The sequence below is a fragment of the Octopus sinensis genome, linkage group LG10 (genome assembly GCF_006345805.1).
Source record: "Octopus sinensis linkage group LG10, ASM634580v1, whole genome shotgun sequence".
Taxonomy (NCBI): Eukaryota; Metazoa; Mollusca; class Cephalopoda; order Octopoda; family Octopodidae; genus Octopus; species Octopus sinensis.
The window spans coordinates 14,057,132-14,070,534 of NC_043006.1; the positions used below are offsets into that span (position 1 = coordinate 14,057,132).

Here is a 13,403-nt window from a genome sequence, read left to right on the forward strand (position 1 = left end):
ATCTTCGGTGTTTACTCCACAAAGTCTGCATCGTTTGTCACATTTTACTGCTTTTCTTGCATCACCTTTATGCATCAGATATTTGGTTGATATTTCCTGTACCTGGATTGCAAACGCATACCCTTCAAAGTGGGAGGTAATAATCCGGTTGTTGGTCCATGACTGCTTTGATGATCAATGTTACTATCATCTCGGAGCTTTCTAGTAACATGTCCATTCATGGTATTCAGCTCATATATGCTCGTCCTTTCATCTGATAATACGTTGCGATAGAGTCGTGCGACTTCTTTGGGCATGTAGTCTAGGTTATCAGACAAGGAATGCTACTCAAGGAACTGCCTTCTAAGTCTTCTGATGTTATCAATCTCATGTGTGCGAACTTGATCAAGAGATGCACTTCGACACTTGGTGATCAAAAGATATTGCCGAAAGGATGTGATACGACACTCAAAGGCAGTTTGGATCGACGTTAAGCCTCTACCGCGTTGTTTTCATTTTAGGTGCTTGTTAATATGTATGTATGTATGTATGTATGTATGTATGTATGTATGTATGTATGTATGTGTATGTATGCATGTATGCATGTATGTGTTGTAGGGAATTAGTAATAATGATACACCCCTTCCACGTGACGAATGGGATAACCACAATTTTTGTACAAGTAAAACAACAATCATGTGTATATACATATATACAACGTATACACTGACAATTATGGACAAAAAGGTAATCTGGCGCCAAAGCATTAGATAATGCACATATGCACCCTTTAGACGACAGTAACAGGGAGACACACTTATACACTGAAAACCTGTGCCCTTGCACACATATGTACTTGAATAACTTTTATAAACATGACTGAATTTATAGTGGCGATGTAGGTATAAGCATACATTATTATATTACAAAAAAACAAATATACCTTATAGAAATATATATATATATGTAAATTATATTTGAAAATTATTTAAATATATTATAAACATTTGAATAAAAAGTAAAAGAAATTTTAAAAAAAACAGACAAAACAAAAATAGTTGTAAAAATAGTTATAAATCTAGGTTTCTAAAAATATCTATACATAAAAAATTAAATTTAAAAATTATATAAAAAGGATTATATGTATATATATATATATATATAGGGGAGACCATAATCAAATGTGTGGTTTATTATGTATATTTATATACTGGAATGCTTTTGTACGTATGTGTAAAGTATCCACCTACGGAAGATGCATTTTTTAGATCTGAGCGTATATATAAATAAATATGCACTTTTGACAATTGGAACTACAGTATATTACTTACGGGCAAAGAATACATAGATGCGTACTTTTACAAACTTTAATTATATAATGAATTTAATATCATATATACACCGTAAAATATATGTATATATACATATACGTACATACATATATGGATACACACATACACACACACACACACACACACACACACACACATATATATATATATATATATATATATATATATATACTACTTGTGTACACATATGCACAACCACACATAAACTTATAGATATACATGTAGCAGTACAAAAAACTCATACATACGCGTAAGATTAAAATAACTTAATACATATACAGGTATGTAGGAATATATAATGATGCGCTTGCAAACAGACAATACATAGAACATATGGACATAGGTCTACAAGTACATTATATATATATATATATATATATATAGAAGGATATATATATAAACACCCACACCCACACACACATATATACACACACATACACACGGATACAAATAGATACTTACAGATAATGGTATATTATGTATATATATGTATATATATATTATATTTATATATATATATATATATATATATATATATATATATATATATCTATATATATATATATATATATATATATATATATATATATATACATGTATAATTATTAATATTAAGGAATTTATTTCGAATCCACAGGGGAGAGAATTCAATTTAGTGGTACTAAAACGAATTTCCCACTCTATTTTATATATATATATATATATATATATATATATATATATATATAATAGACAGACAGACAGACAGACAGACAGACAGACAGACAGACAGACAGACAGATAGATAGATAGATAGATAGATAGATAATAGATAGATGATATAGAGATAGATAGATAGTAGATAGATAGATAGATAGATAGATAGATAGATAGAACCACCTTCAAGCAACTCAATCAACATTGAACGACATTATCTATGATAGAGATATATAAGATTAAATATTGTCAACTTAATAGCTGCAATTACTAAGCTGATTTATATACATTAGATAGACTACACGCGTTTCATGACAATAAATCTATCGATATTGCTAAAGTAGAAGGTCTCGAAATTCAATACTTTATCGATCCGACTATGCTGCCAATCTTCAGGTCTAGATTATATAAAACTATTTTACTATTTACAACCTATATAGAGACATGATAATCAAAATTATATATTTAGTAATCATCGAAATAATTTATCTTAACTAAAAACGAAATAAATCATAAAAAATAAGAAAAAGGAAAAAGAAATTTAACTTATCTTTTTGGTAAGTCCCCTTACTCGCCTCGAATTAATCATGGCTACTGAGTGAACAACGTATATTCCATCTTAGAGAGATCCAGTGTAAGGGAGATAATTCTTATTAACTTTTATCTCTCCTTTTATCTACCCTACACTGGAGCACTCTAGGATGGAATATTACTTAAATACTTATAAAGAAACAGTACACCCTCATAAACAAATAACGAAAACTCCCAATACTTTTCATAACCATAACAATAATGGTAAACAGGACAATCATAATAATAATAATAATAATAATAATAATAATAATAATAATAATAATAATATAATAATAATAAAATATACATAAACTTAAGCATGATGAACACTTATAACATAAATAAAATTCATAATAAGAATAAAATTCATAGAAATTACCACGTTTCTAAGGACACTAGTATACATGACCCCCAAAATACTGAAAACGTAAACCCCAACTATATAATTAAAGATACTAATAGGAACATAAAGATAACAATAAAAAAAACCATGATAATCAGAGTAAGACAGCTAACAATAAGGATAAGAATAACTATGATAATATAATTAATAATGATAATAACAACATAGTAGAAAAGAAACCAATACCATGTATGAGAAAAAATAACTTTTTGAATACAAATCAATGCTCGACCATGGAAGATAATGATAAAACCATTTGGATAATAATTCCCTTTGCTAAGCATTTAAAGACGGACTTTATAAGATCTATCAGAAAGATTATAAAAAAGAATTTTTTAAACACCAGATACGCAAAAGTATTTAATAATAAACATATCAGATTTGGATTTTCAGTTTCTCTCAACCTTTTTAGGATAATATCTTCATTTAATAAGATGGAACTAGATCAATTCTATGAAAATAAAACTACAAAAACTGAACCTAGAACATACAAAAAGAATAATAAACTATACAATGGCATAATTAACATTATGAATTCTCTTAATAACCACAATACTTATAAATCAACAAAATCTACAAATAGCACCATATCACCCACACATATAAATTGCAACTGTAGAAACCCGAACACTTGTAAATTAGACAGAGATTGTAAAAGGAAAAATGTTGTATACCAAGCAACAATTATAACACAGGATTCCTCTAATTATCTTTATATCGGATACACACAAAACTCAATCAAATCGCGAATTTGTAACGACGAATCGACCTTTTGGGACCAAAGAAAAATGAACAGTACTGGACTCTCAAACAAAATTTAGTACCTAAAACAAACAATGCTGATTTCTCAATTCATTGGAAAATTCTATAATCTGCACCTTCTTACAAGATTAACAATAAAATTCGTAGATTATACCTTGAAGAAAGCTGTAATATAATGAAAATAAATGGAAACCTAGTAAACCGTTTGTTTTTTTTTTTTTTCGTGTAAACACATGACAAGATTCCTTTTCACTCATCTAAAATAACTAATTATTATCCTTAATGATGTTTTATGATAATTTTTAACATCACACTATATACTCCTTTATCACACTATATAACACAGTAACTTTTTTTAATTTAATATTTCCTAATTTCGTTAATTATATTATTTAATTATGATAACTGAAAGACTTTTTATGTATATAGCCAATGGGTATCATGTGTCTCTCTATTTATTGATACGCATGCATATATGAAATTTTGCTTGTCTATATGTTTTTAAACATCTGTTTGTACGTGTGTATATAGATGTGTATATTTTGATTTGTATATATTCGAATTCAATCACCCATTTACTTGCATGTATGTACTAGCAAGATCTGTTACTGGTACACGGATAAGGGTATATCGGAGTATAGGTGAGAATATATTTTTATTACATATAGAGATATGTGTATATATATTGTATATATATATATATATATATATATATATATATATATATATATATATATAATATATATATATATATATATATATATTTATTTATTTTATAGAAGGAGCTTCTACAGGACTAGAACTGTTTCATTCAAAAGAAATCATCAATAATTGAGTACCTTATTTACTGTGGTTAACCCCGACTCAACCCGGGACATATATATATATATATATATATATATGAATTGATGCTATGTTGCCAACTTAACGTCGCAGTACTATGAAAGGGAAGAATGCTACTGCTATTTAGCCCTAAGAAACGCCGTTTCCAGTTAGTTATGCCACATTTTTTGTGTTTTTATGTTTTCAAATGGGGAGATAAGCACCTCCATCCAGTATACTTCCCTTTCATGGGACTGCCACATTAAGATGGCAACATACCATCACTTTATCGTGTTGCTACTGTATAAATCTCTCTGAGATATTTAGAAATGTAATATTTCTATTATATATAATATATATATATATATAATATATATATATATATATACATATATATATATATATATATATATATATATAATATATATATATATATATATATATATATATATTCAGCAAAAATTTAGATTCAAATGAATATGATACTTAATTTAGATGTACCAGAATTCTGTATGGTGTTATCTATATGTTTTCTACATTAATTCCTTATATGGAGCTCTGACATCCCCTTTACCCCATTTCTATAATTAGAAAATCTTTATTGTCTCCTTTCATTTGTTCTTCCCTCTCAGAACCTTACAGTAGTCTGGAACAACTGAATCTTAGTCAGTCAGTTGATGGGCTCCGCTACCTCAAATGTTCTTAAAATTTAAATCCACATCTTTGTCTATATATCTACCTTCTCTATAACGTTGCCGCTTGATATGATAATTTTTGTATTAATGGAAAACCTCTATAATTGGCTGATGAGTGCTCAGCATTTTTAAACTGTCGCAATACTTACAACATTTAATCAAATGATGTAGTACGAAACGATCGTACCAAATTACCGGAGTCATTCTTGTTGCTTATTTTGATGAATATATATATATACATGTATGTGTATATGCATGCATGTGTGTATGCGTTCTGTATATATATATATATATATATATATATATATATATATACACACATAAATAATATCACATTATCTGTATTTATTTGTATCCGTGTGTATGTACGTATATTTGTGTATATATATATCTTCCTATTTATATGTATTCTCTTGTAGACCTATCTCTATATGTTCTCTGTATCATCTGTTTGTAAGCGTATCATTCTATATCATTATATATCATTGTATATGTATTAAGGTATTTTAATCTTAAACGTATGTATGAGTTTTTTTATACTGGTATATGTATATCTATATGTTTATCTGTGGTTGTGCCTATGTGTATACATGTGAATATATATATATATATATATATATTAAGGAAGTTATTTCCGAGTCCACAGGGGAGAGAGGTTCAATTTAGTTGTACTAAAATGAATTACTCACTGTATTATATACATATATATATATAAATGTATTATATACACATATATTGATAGGTTTAAGAGATATAATCACCCTCGAGCAACTCAATCATCATTGAACGACATTATCCACAGTAGGACTAAATATTAAAAAATTATCAAAATTAATACCTTCAATTTTTATTCTAAATCATATACATTACGTTATATAGACTACATTATATAGACTATATAATGTAACGTACATGATTTAGAATAAGAATCATGCGTCACGTACTTTTACAGCTGCATGCTTCTTCGAAATCTTGAGCATCAATCAGGCGACGATTTTCACAGACAACCGTATACACTATTTCTATGTGATCGTCTTTCATTGTTGTAGAACATCATTTAACATTGAGATTGTCTTCGATAGATATTTCTCTCGATTTCAGTCGATATGACCACATTTAATATTAAGAAACCTTCCTGTAGTCTTGTTTCAACATTAACAATAATTCCGATAAGTTATTTCCAAATTTTAAAATGAAAACCTACAAACACTTAGAGCTAAATACTTCGTTATTCAACTTGCGAAAATCGCCAAGTGAGCTAGGCATGCATTCATTGTGGTATGTGTAAATTAATAGCTTACTTACGTAGCATGTAGTGATTTGTCTATTATTAGTCCGAAAGCCAATATTACTTATACACAGCACTATATTCATGAGTACACAGGGGCGGCGAGCTGGCAGAAACGTTAGCACGCCAGGCGAAATGCGTAGCCGTATTTCGTCTGCCGTTACGTTCTGAGTTCAAATTCCGCCGAGGTCGACTTTGCCTTTCATCCTTTCGGGCTCGATAAATAAAGTACTAGTTTCGCACTGGGACCGACGTAATCGACTTAATCCCTTTGTCTGTCCTTGTTTGCCCTCTCTGTGTTTAGCCCCTTGTGGGTAGTAAAGAGAAAATATATATATATATAAATGAGGATGAACGCTATCGTTAGAGTTTAAAACTATCGCAGAGAAGGGCCTTGAAGTTGAAATATTGGAAGGTATTAAGTTGCTTCCGCATCAACAAGTAAGATTGGAATTGTTTTCTTTTGCTTCAAATTTCGATGTATTAAAACTATTATTTAATTATGGTGAGAATATGGCTTCCAGTTGCAACAACTGTAAAATTTATAGCACTTGCCCATCGTGTATACTAATATTTCTGGCATCCATCAGGCTTCATTACAAGGCATATGAGAACGTTTATGAACTTTATAAACTCATCTGCACACTATCAGTTATCCAAGTTCAATGTGTGAGGATGCTTTCAAAGTTAAAGATTATAAAGACAAGGCTAAAAAGTTCGCTGTCTGAGGAGAACTTGGAAGCGTACATGTTGCTATCCGTTGAAAAGGAATTCTTAGATGAATTGGATACCGAAGCAGTTATTGACATTTTCGCTTAATCATCTAGTGAACTCAAACGATTGTTCTTAATATAGTGTATTGCATGTGATACAAGTTTTGTACGTTTGAATTATCTGTCAATGTGTAAAGTCTGCAGTACAATTAAACTATTTAAAAATATCCACCAATTATTTAAGATTTAAAAAAATTGGTACATGTATATGTTTTCCTTTTGGCTTCGCCGAGGTCGCGAACGGTATACCTCGTCGACTGACATCGCTTGTTGTGTCTGTCCGCTACATCTCACTTTGGAGGTGTCCTACATAACACCCACCCAAAAAAAATTACACAGAATTATTATTATTATTATTATTATTATTATTATTATTATTATTATTATTATTATTATTATTATTACTAATTTTTCAATTTCCATTTTCTTCAACATAGAACTATTATTTTGACAGAATTTTATCACAGAAATTTTTTTTTTTTCGTTTTCAATTTTTCCCAGAAAAAAAATTCTAATGCTCTCCTTTAGATCCTTCCCTTGCGTATAGATCGAATGCTCTTCAACAGGAATTTTAATATTATCCACAGCATGTAGTCCATCATTGTATCTTCGCTCGACACTGTTCTTAACTGTGTACTTTTATTTTTTTATCAGCCACTAGGGGCCCGACACAGATGGGATGGTACAAGAACAGACAAAACATGCAGCGGGGAAAAAAAAATAAAGCGAATGAATTGATGAGGTGGTGTTATATGGATGTGTGGATGCAATGGCTACTCGAGCAGTTACATTTAATGCACTTTTAAATCTTTTTTTTTTTCATAGTTCATCAAAAAATGTTTTACTTTAAAATATCTGTCGCTTACTTTTAGTGCTTTCACCTCTGTATTCAGAGGCTGGAGACAGGGTATCAAACCCCACGTCCTGCCCTATGAGGTCCACATCAAACCCAAAAGTCTTTAACTTTATATATTTTTTCCAAGTCCAACAGGACGCATTTTTTGTTGACGGGGAAATCCCCAGCAGGTGGTTTTACCCTTGTTTTCTTCCATTTCGTTAACATTTTCTCTATGTTCACGCTTTTGTTATAAAATGTTGTGTATGCTGTTTGTTTGGTTTTCTGTGGGGGCCTAAGTGGTTTGGTTGTGTGTGTGTTTTCTTGCTTATGTGTGTCTGTGAGCATGTGTATCTTTGAGTACCTGTCCGGCTAGGCCGGACTGAATTTTTGTTTTTCAGTTCTGTGGACGGGAGTGATATGTCCATGAATAGGTGTTTTCGTGTTTATTTTCTGTGGGTGTTTTCTCTTCCTCTTTAGTTGGGGTACCTTTTATCTCCTTTTTCCTCGTATCTTCAGCAACGCTCCTTGTTTCTGTCGTAGGCTTTTCGTTCAGCGGCTCCTCCATAGAGTTTTCGGTCTGGGGCTTCGTTGTCTTCTCAGCCTGGATCTCCGCCACATTCCTCTAGGCTTGGGGTGGCTTGTAGTCGGGGCAGCGAATCTTTATGTGTCCTCTGCGTCCACATAGGTAGCAGTTGGTCTCCTTCCCTATACGACTACCTTTAGCGTATTTTCCTCTGGTATGCTAATCTCGTATGGCAACTATTCGAGGTCATGGTGTGTGGCCTGGAGCAAGATTCCTAGGTCATATCTCCATCAATTCACATGTTGTGTTCTTCCAACATGCATTAGTTTTGCATCTTCCTGGGTGGCAAACATAATGGCAGCCACCAACAACACTCCTTTTATTTCTGGTGGAATCCTTCTGATTCTTATTCTCGCGTTTCGTCTTCCCATGTAGGTCGGCAGTGTTAAGTCTGCCGACCTTAACACTCTCGTGGAGTGCTTCACTGCTTCTTCTTCGGTGACGAACCGCACTTCCATCGTGCCGAACTTCTTTCCACTGTTAATGAAGGTTGCCTCCGCCATTACCAGCAGTAAGCATCTCTCTATGTCTCTCTCATAGGCCACTTCTATCCTCCGCGATGAGGTCGCTTGCGTCCTGTAGACCACGGTTCTTTTCCTTTTCTATTCTACACTTTCTTCGGGAAGGGCTACCTTCAACGCTGTCCCCTCCTGAATAAACTGTTTACATGCATCCAGCATATCCTGGTGAACGAGGCAGCGACATTCTTTCCCGCTCCTGCGGCAGTCGCATAGCTTGGTGTGGTGTCCACTTCCATACTGAGATGGGAACCAATTTTCACCCCCAAATGGGGGAAAAACACAAGAAACAAAACTGCCAAACAGACTACATATAACAACTTCACAATTGTTCCAACAATGGGCAGTCTTGCGCGAGTAAACCCTCAATAAAATATCAAACAAGCAACTGAATCACAAATGATTTGACAAAAGAACTCTTCTTTGATTCTTTATTGCCTACAGGGGGCGAAACATAGAAGTGCAAGGACAGACAGAGTCAATACACGAGGGGACATAAAATATAAAACGATAAAGGGCGGCGAGCTGGCAGAAATGTTAACGCGCCGGGCGAAATGCCTAGCGGTATTTCGTCTGCCGCTACGTTCTAAGTTCAAATTCCACCGAGGTCGACTTTGGCTTTCATCCTTTCGGGGTCGATAAATAAAGTACCAGTTTCGCACTGGGACCGATGTAATCGACTTAATCCCTTTGTCTGTCCTTGTTTGCCCTCTCTGTGCTTAGCCCCTTGTGGGTAGTAAAGAGAAAAAATATATATAAATGAGGATGAACGCTATCGTTAGAGCCCCATCCTCAAGCATTCACGTTATTACTGTTCAATACGGTTTTAGTTCATTAAATTCCACCACCGGAGGTAGGGTTTCAAACCTCACCTCTACCCCCAGTGAATCAATATACGATTTGAAGTGTTTTTTAAAGTTTCATATTTCAGATTATCTACCACTTTGTTTTTCTTCTCACGTCTTTGGTTAATTTCTCTGGAGGAGCTAACTCCACTTTCGACCGCTCCCTTTCTATATAATGTTCATTTCGGGCATCCTACTTTCCATCCCGAACGGGAGAAAATACAATAAAAACACAAGCTTGCTAAACAAGCTGTGTGCTTTTGAAAAGAAACACAACAAATTTTACAATAATAGTAACAATTTTTAGTAGTTCGAAGTACCTGGCCAGAAGCCTTCAACAAATTAAACCACTCAACGATTGACAAAGAACTGTCCTTACTTTTTGCTTTATGGCTATAAAGGTCTTACACAGAGGGGACAGCACATGGTGGGGACAAAAAACGAAACGAATGAAATTATAGGATGAAGGATGAAATGAAGTCGCTCGGCCTCCGCCTCCGAGCGACTTCATTGAACTTGTAGCAACACCATTTGCATCACCCTTTGTAACAGCCAATTTGATATATCATTTGAACACAATTATTTACGCAATAGTTAATCCCTCTCTTTTCCCAAAATGTCTATATTATATATATTTTTTAAATGTCCACGTACCTTATTTTTTTCGGCATTGTGTGGTGTCTATTTTTTGGGACCACCATTCACATCACAATTTTGTATATACCTATGCACCTTCCACAGGTTCTCCAGATCCATCAGCACACAATAATTGTTCTCGGGCAGACCCCCTTACACCGACTATATCCACCTTGACTATTCAATCCAACGAATTTACTTCGTTATCCAGTTCCTCAATCTGTCCATTGTACATTAATATGAATTCTTCATTACAGAGCGATGGTGAGTAGTTTTGAGGCTCCTGTGTGTTTGCCATGTTTTTTGTCAGGCTGGGCATGGCGAGAGTTGGTGTCTGTGGGGCGTGGTTGAGGTAGAGTGGGTGTGGGTGAGGACCGTGTGGATGTGGTTTGGTGTCATCTTTTACCTTGTGTGTCTTTTTCCTTCTCTTCCTGCTCTTTTTCTCCACCATTTCCCAACTGGTGTCTGATTCTTCCTCCTTCTCAACACTTGTGCCTGTCTTCTGTGGTTCCACCTCCCGTATTTCTTCCTCCACAGGCAGTGTAACACCAACCACTTTTTCCTCCTGTCTCTCCTTGTTCCTTTCTAGTAATGGAGGACACTCCACTTTAATGTGACCTTTCACGCCACATTTATATCATTGTGGAAACCTCCTTTCCACTCGGATACTTTCGACTATTTTTACCAATACCTCCTACGCGACCTGTACCACCATTTCAATGGTTTGTCCCTTCCAATGCGTGTGGGACGTTCTGGTGGCCTGCAGAAGCACCACCTTCTCTTCCATGCCCAGTAGTATGGCAGCCACCAGCCAGGCTACATTCATTTCTGGTGGTATGCCTTCCACTCGCACCCTGGAAGTACGTCTCCCAAGGTACATGGGTAGAAGTACCACTTCATCTGTCTTCAGCCGTGTGGCCGAATACAGTGTGGCAGTAGCTATCTCCCAAAATGCACCTCCACCGTTCCAAATTTTCGGCCTCTGGCAAGGTATGCTATCTCATGTCAGACTGACCTCAGTGCCTTTTCCACCCGTGCTTCCGACACCTCTTCAATTTTCTTGTTGCTCTGGCGTAAGTTATGTATACAATCCTTCTTTCTTCCTTGTCCTTTAATATTGGGCGGGGACACCTTCATATCGTTCTCCTCCCATCAATCATTTCCTTGAACTCACACAGCTCTTCCAGTTTCATTTCTTCAACTTTTTTTTCTCTAGCTCCCCATTTCTTTGTCCATCTTGTTTAAGTATTCAACTAATTTCTCCTCAGACGAATCACATTCTAGGGAAGAATACCTCAGCTTCTCCCAATTTCTCGCTCGACGCCCCTCCATTATACAAGGGAGAAAACGTCGCTCCACCAGGACAGCCAAAAACACGTGTGTACCAAACCAATGCAACTGAACGACAAAAGAACTGTTTTTAACAGCCTACCTCGTGTCTGTTTACTTATTTATCCGTAATGGAACAGTCCACTTATCTCATTTTGTGGATGTCCTACACAAAAGCATAGTATGCTGCTATTTTGAAAATGTTATAAGGGTTTTATAAAAAAAATAATGGCAAGAGCAGAGAAAAAAGAATATTAGATGGAAGTATAATATTAAATGTAGGAGAAATTAAAACCATGTAAATTTATTCTTTATTTTTAGCAATCGAAGTGGTGGTGACAGAATTCTTGGCATATGTTCGTTTAATTAAAAACAATAAATGAACAGGTTGTTTGAAACAAATCTCTTTCGTAAAAAGCAAACTAGCAAACAAATGGTGTATATGTATGACGACATGGTTCTGAATACGATTCTGTGATTTTCATGAGAAGGCAAAATTATCTCATTGACAGTAAAATGTCTTCATTTAAAATAATGAAATTAGTTTATAGATTTATTGGTCTTTATTTTTAGTTTAGGTAAACGTTTTCAAAATAACAGTACACATCCAAAATAACAGTACACGTCGAAAATAACAGTACACTATAATATATATTCACCAAAGTATTTATTTAAACATTCATTCTGAATTTACAATTGGTATTACTGTATACAGCCAGTAAGATGCACAATACATGTACATTGTAATTATTGAAAAATAGGCGCACTTGGAGTATATGTAATCTGGAACCTCTCTCCGCCCACCTTTTTAAAAAAATTTTTTTATGGAAACCCACGTTTTAGGCAATGGAGATTCCTATTATGAAAAAAATTTTCAAAAATCGCAACAAAAAAACAGTGCACCAAAAAAACACATTTGAATTGCATTTTTTTGTTTCTATTTACGTATTTTTGAAAAGTTTCTTTATTCGTTATAAAAATTAAATGATAGCATTGTAGTTGCGAGTGGGTCCCCTTAGTCCCCTGGCAACCGATATTTCTAGACCCATTCCGCTACTGCTAACCAATCCCCCAACGCTTATTATGCGTATATATACTCATGCATGCACACACTAATATGCATGCGTGCATGTAGGTGGCAAGGCATTTTATAAGTGTTTTGAGTGCAGATCAGAAAGAAAGCAAATGACACAGATAAACACAGATTATGACATAATAGGCGCAGGAGTGGCTGTGTGGTAAGTAGCTTGCTTACCAACCACATAGTTCTGGGTTCAGTCCCACTGCGTGGCATCTTGGGCAAGTGCCTTC

The 13,403-nt window shown here is 34.1% G+C and overlaps 1 protein-coding gene across 1 annotated transcript in view; it reads right to left on the bottom strand.

The window, feature by feature from the left end:
• LOC115216306 (probable low affinity copper uptake protein 2) overlaps positions 1 to 1,818 on the bottom strand; it is a 45,174-nt gene extending 43,356 nt beyond the window's left edge. The window contains exon 1 of the mRNA XM_029785508.2: positions 1,794 to 1,818. The gene's annotated coding sequence lies outside the window, so the exon portion shown is untranslated. The remainder of the gene's footprint in view (positions 1 to 1,793) is intronic.
• Positions 1,819 to 13,403: the final 11,585 nt, after the last annotated feature.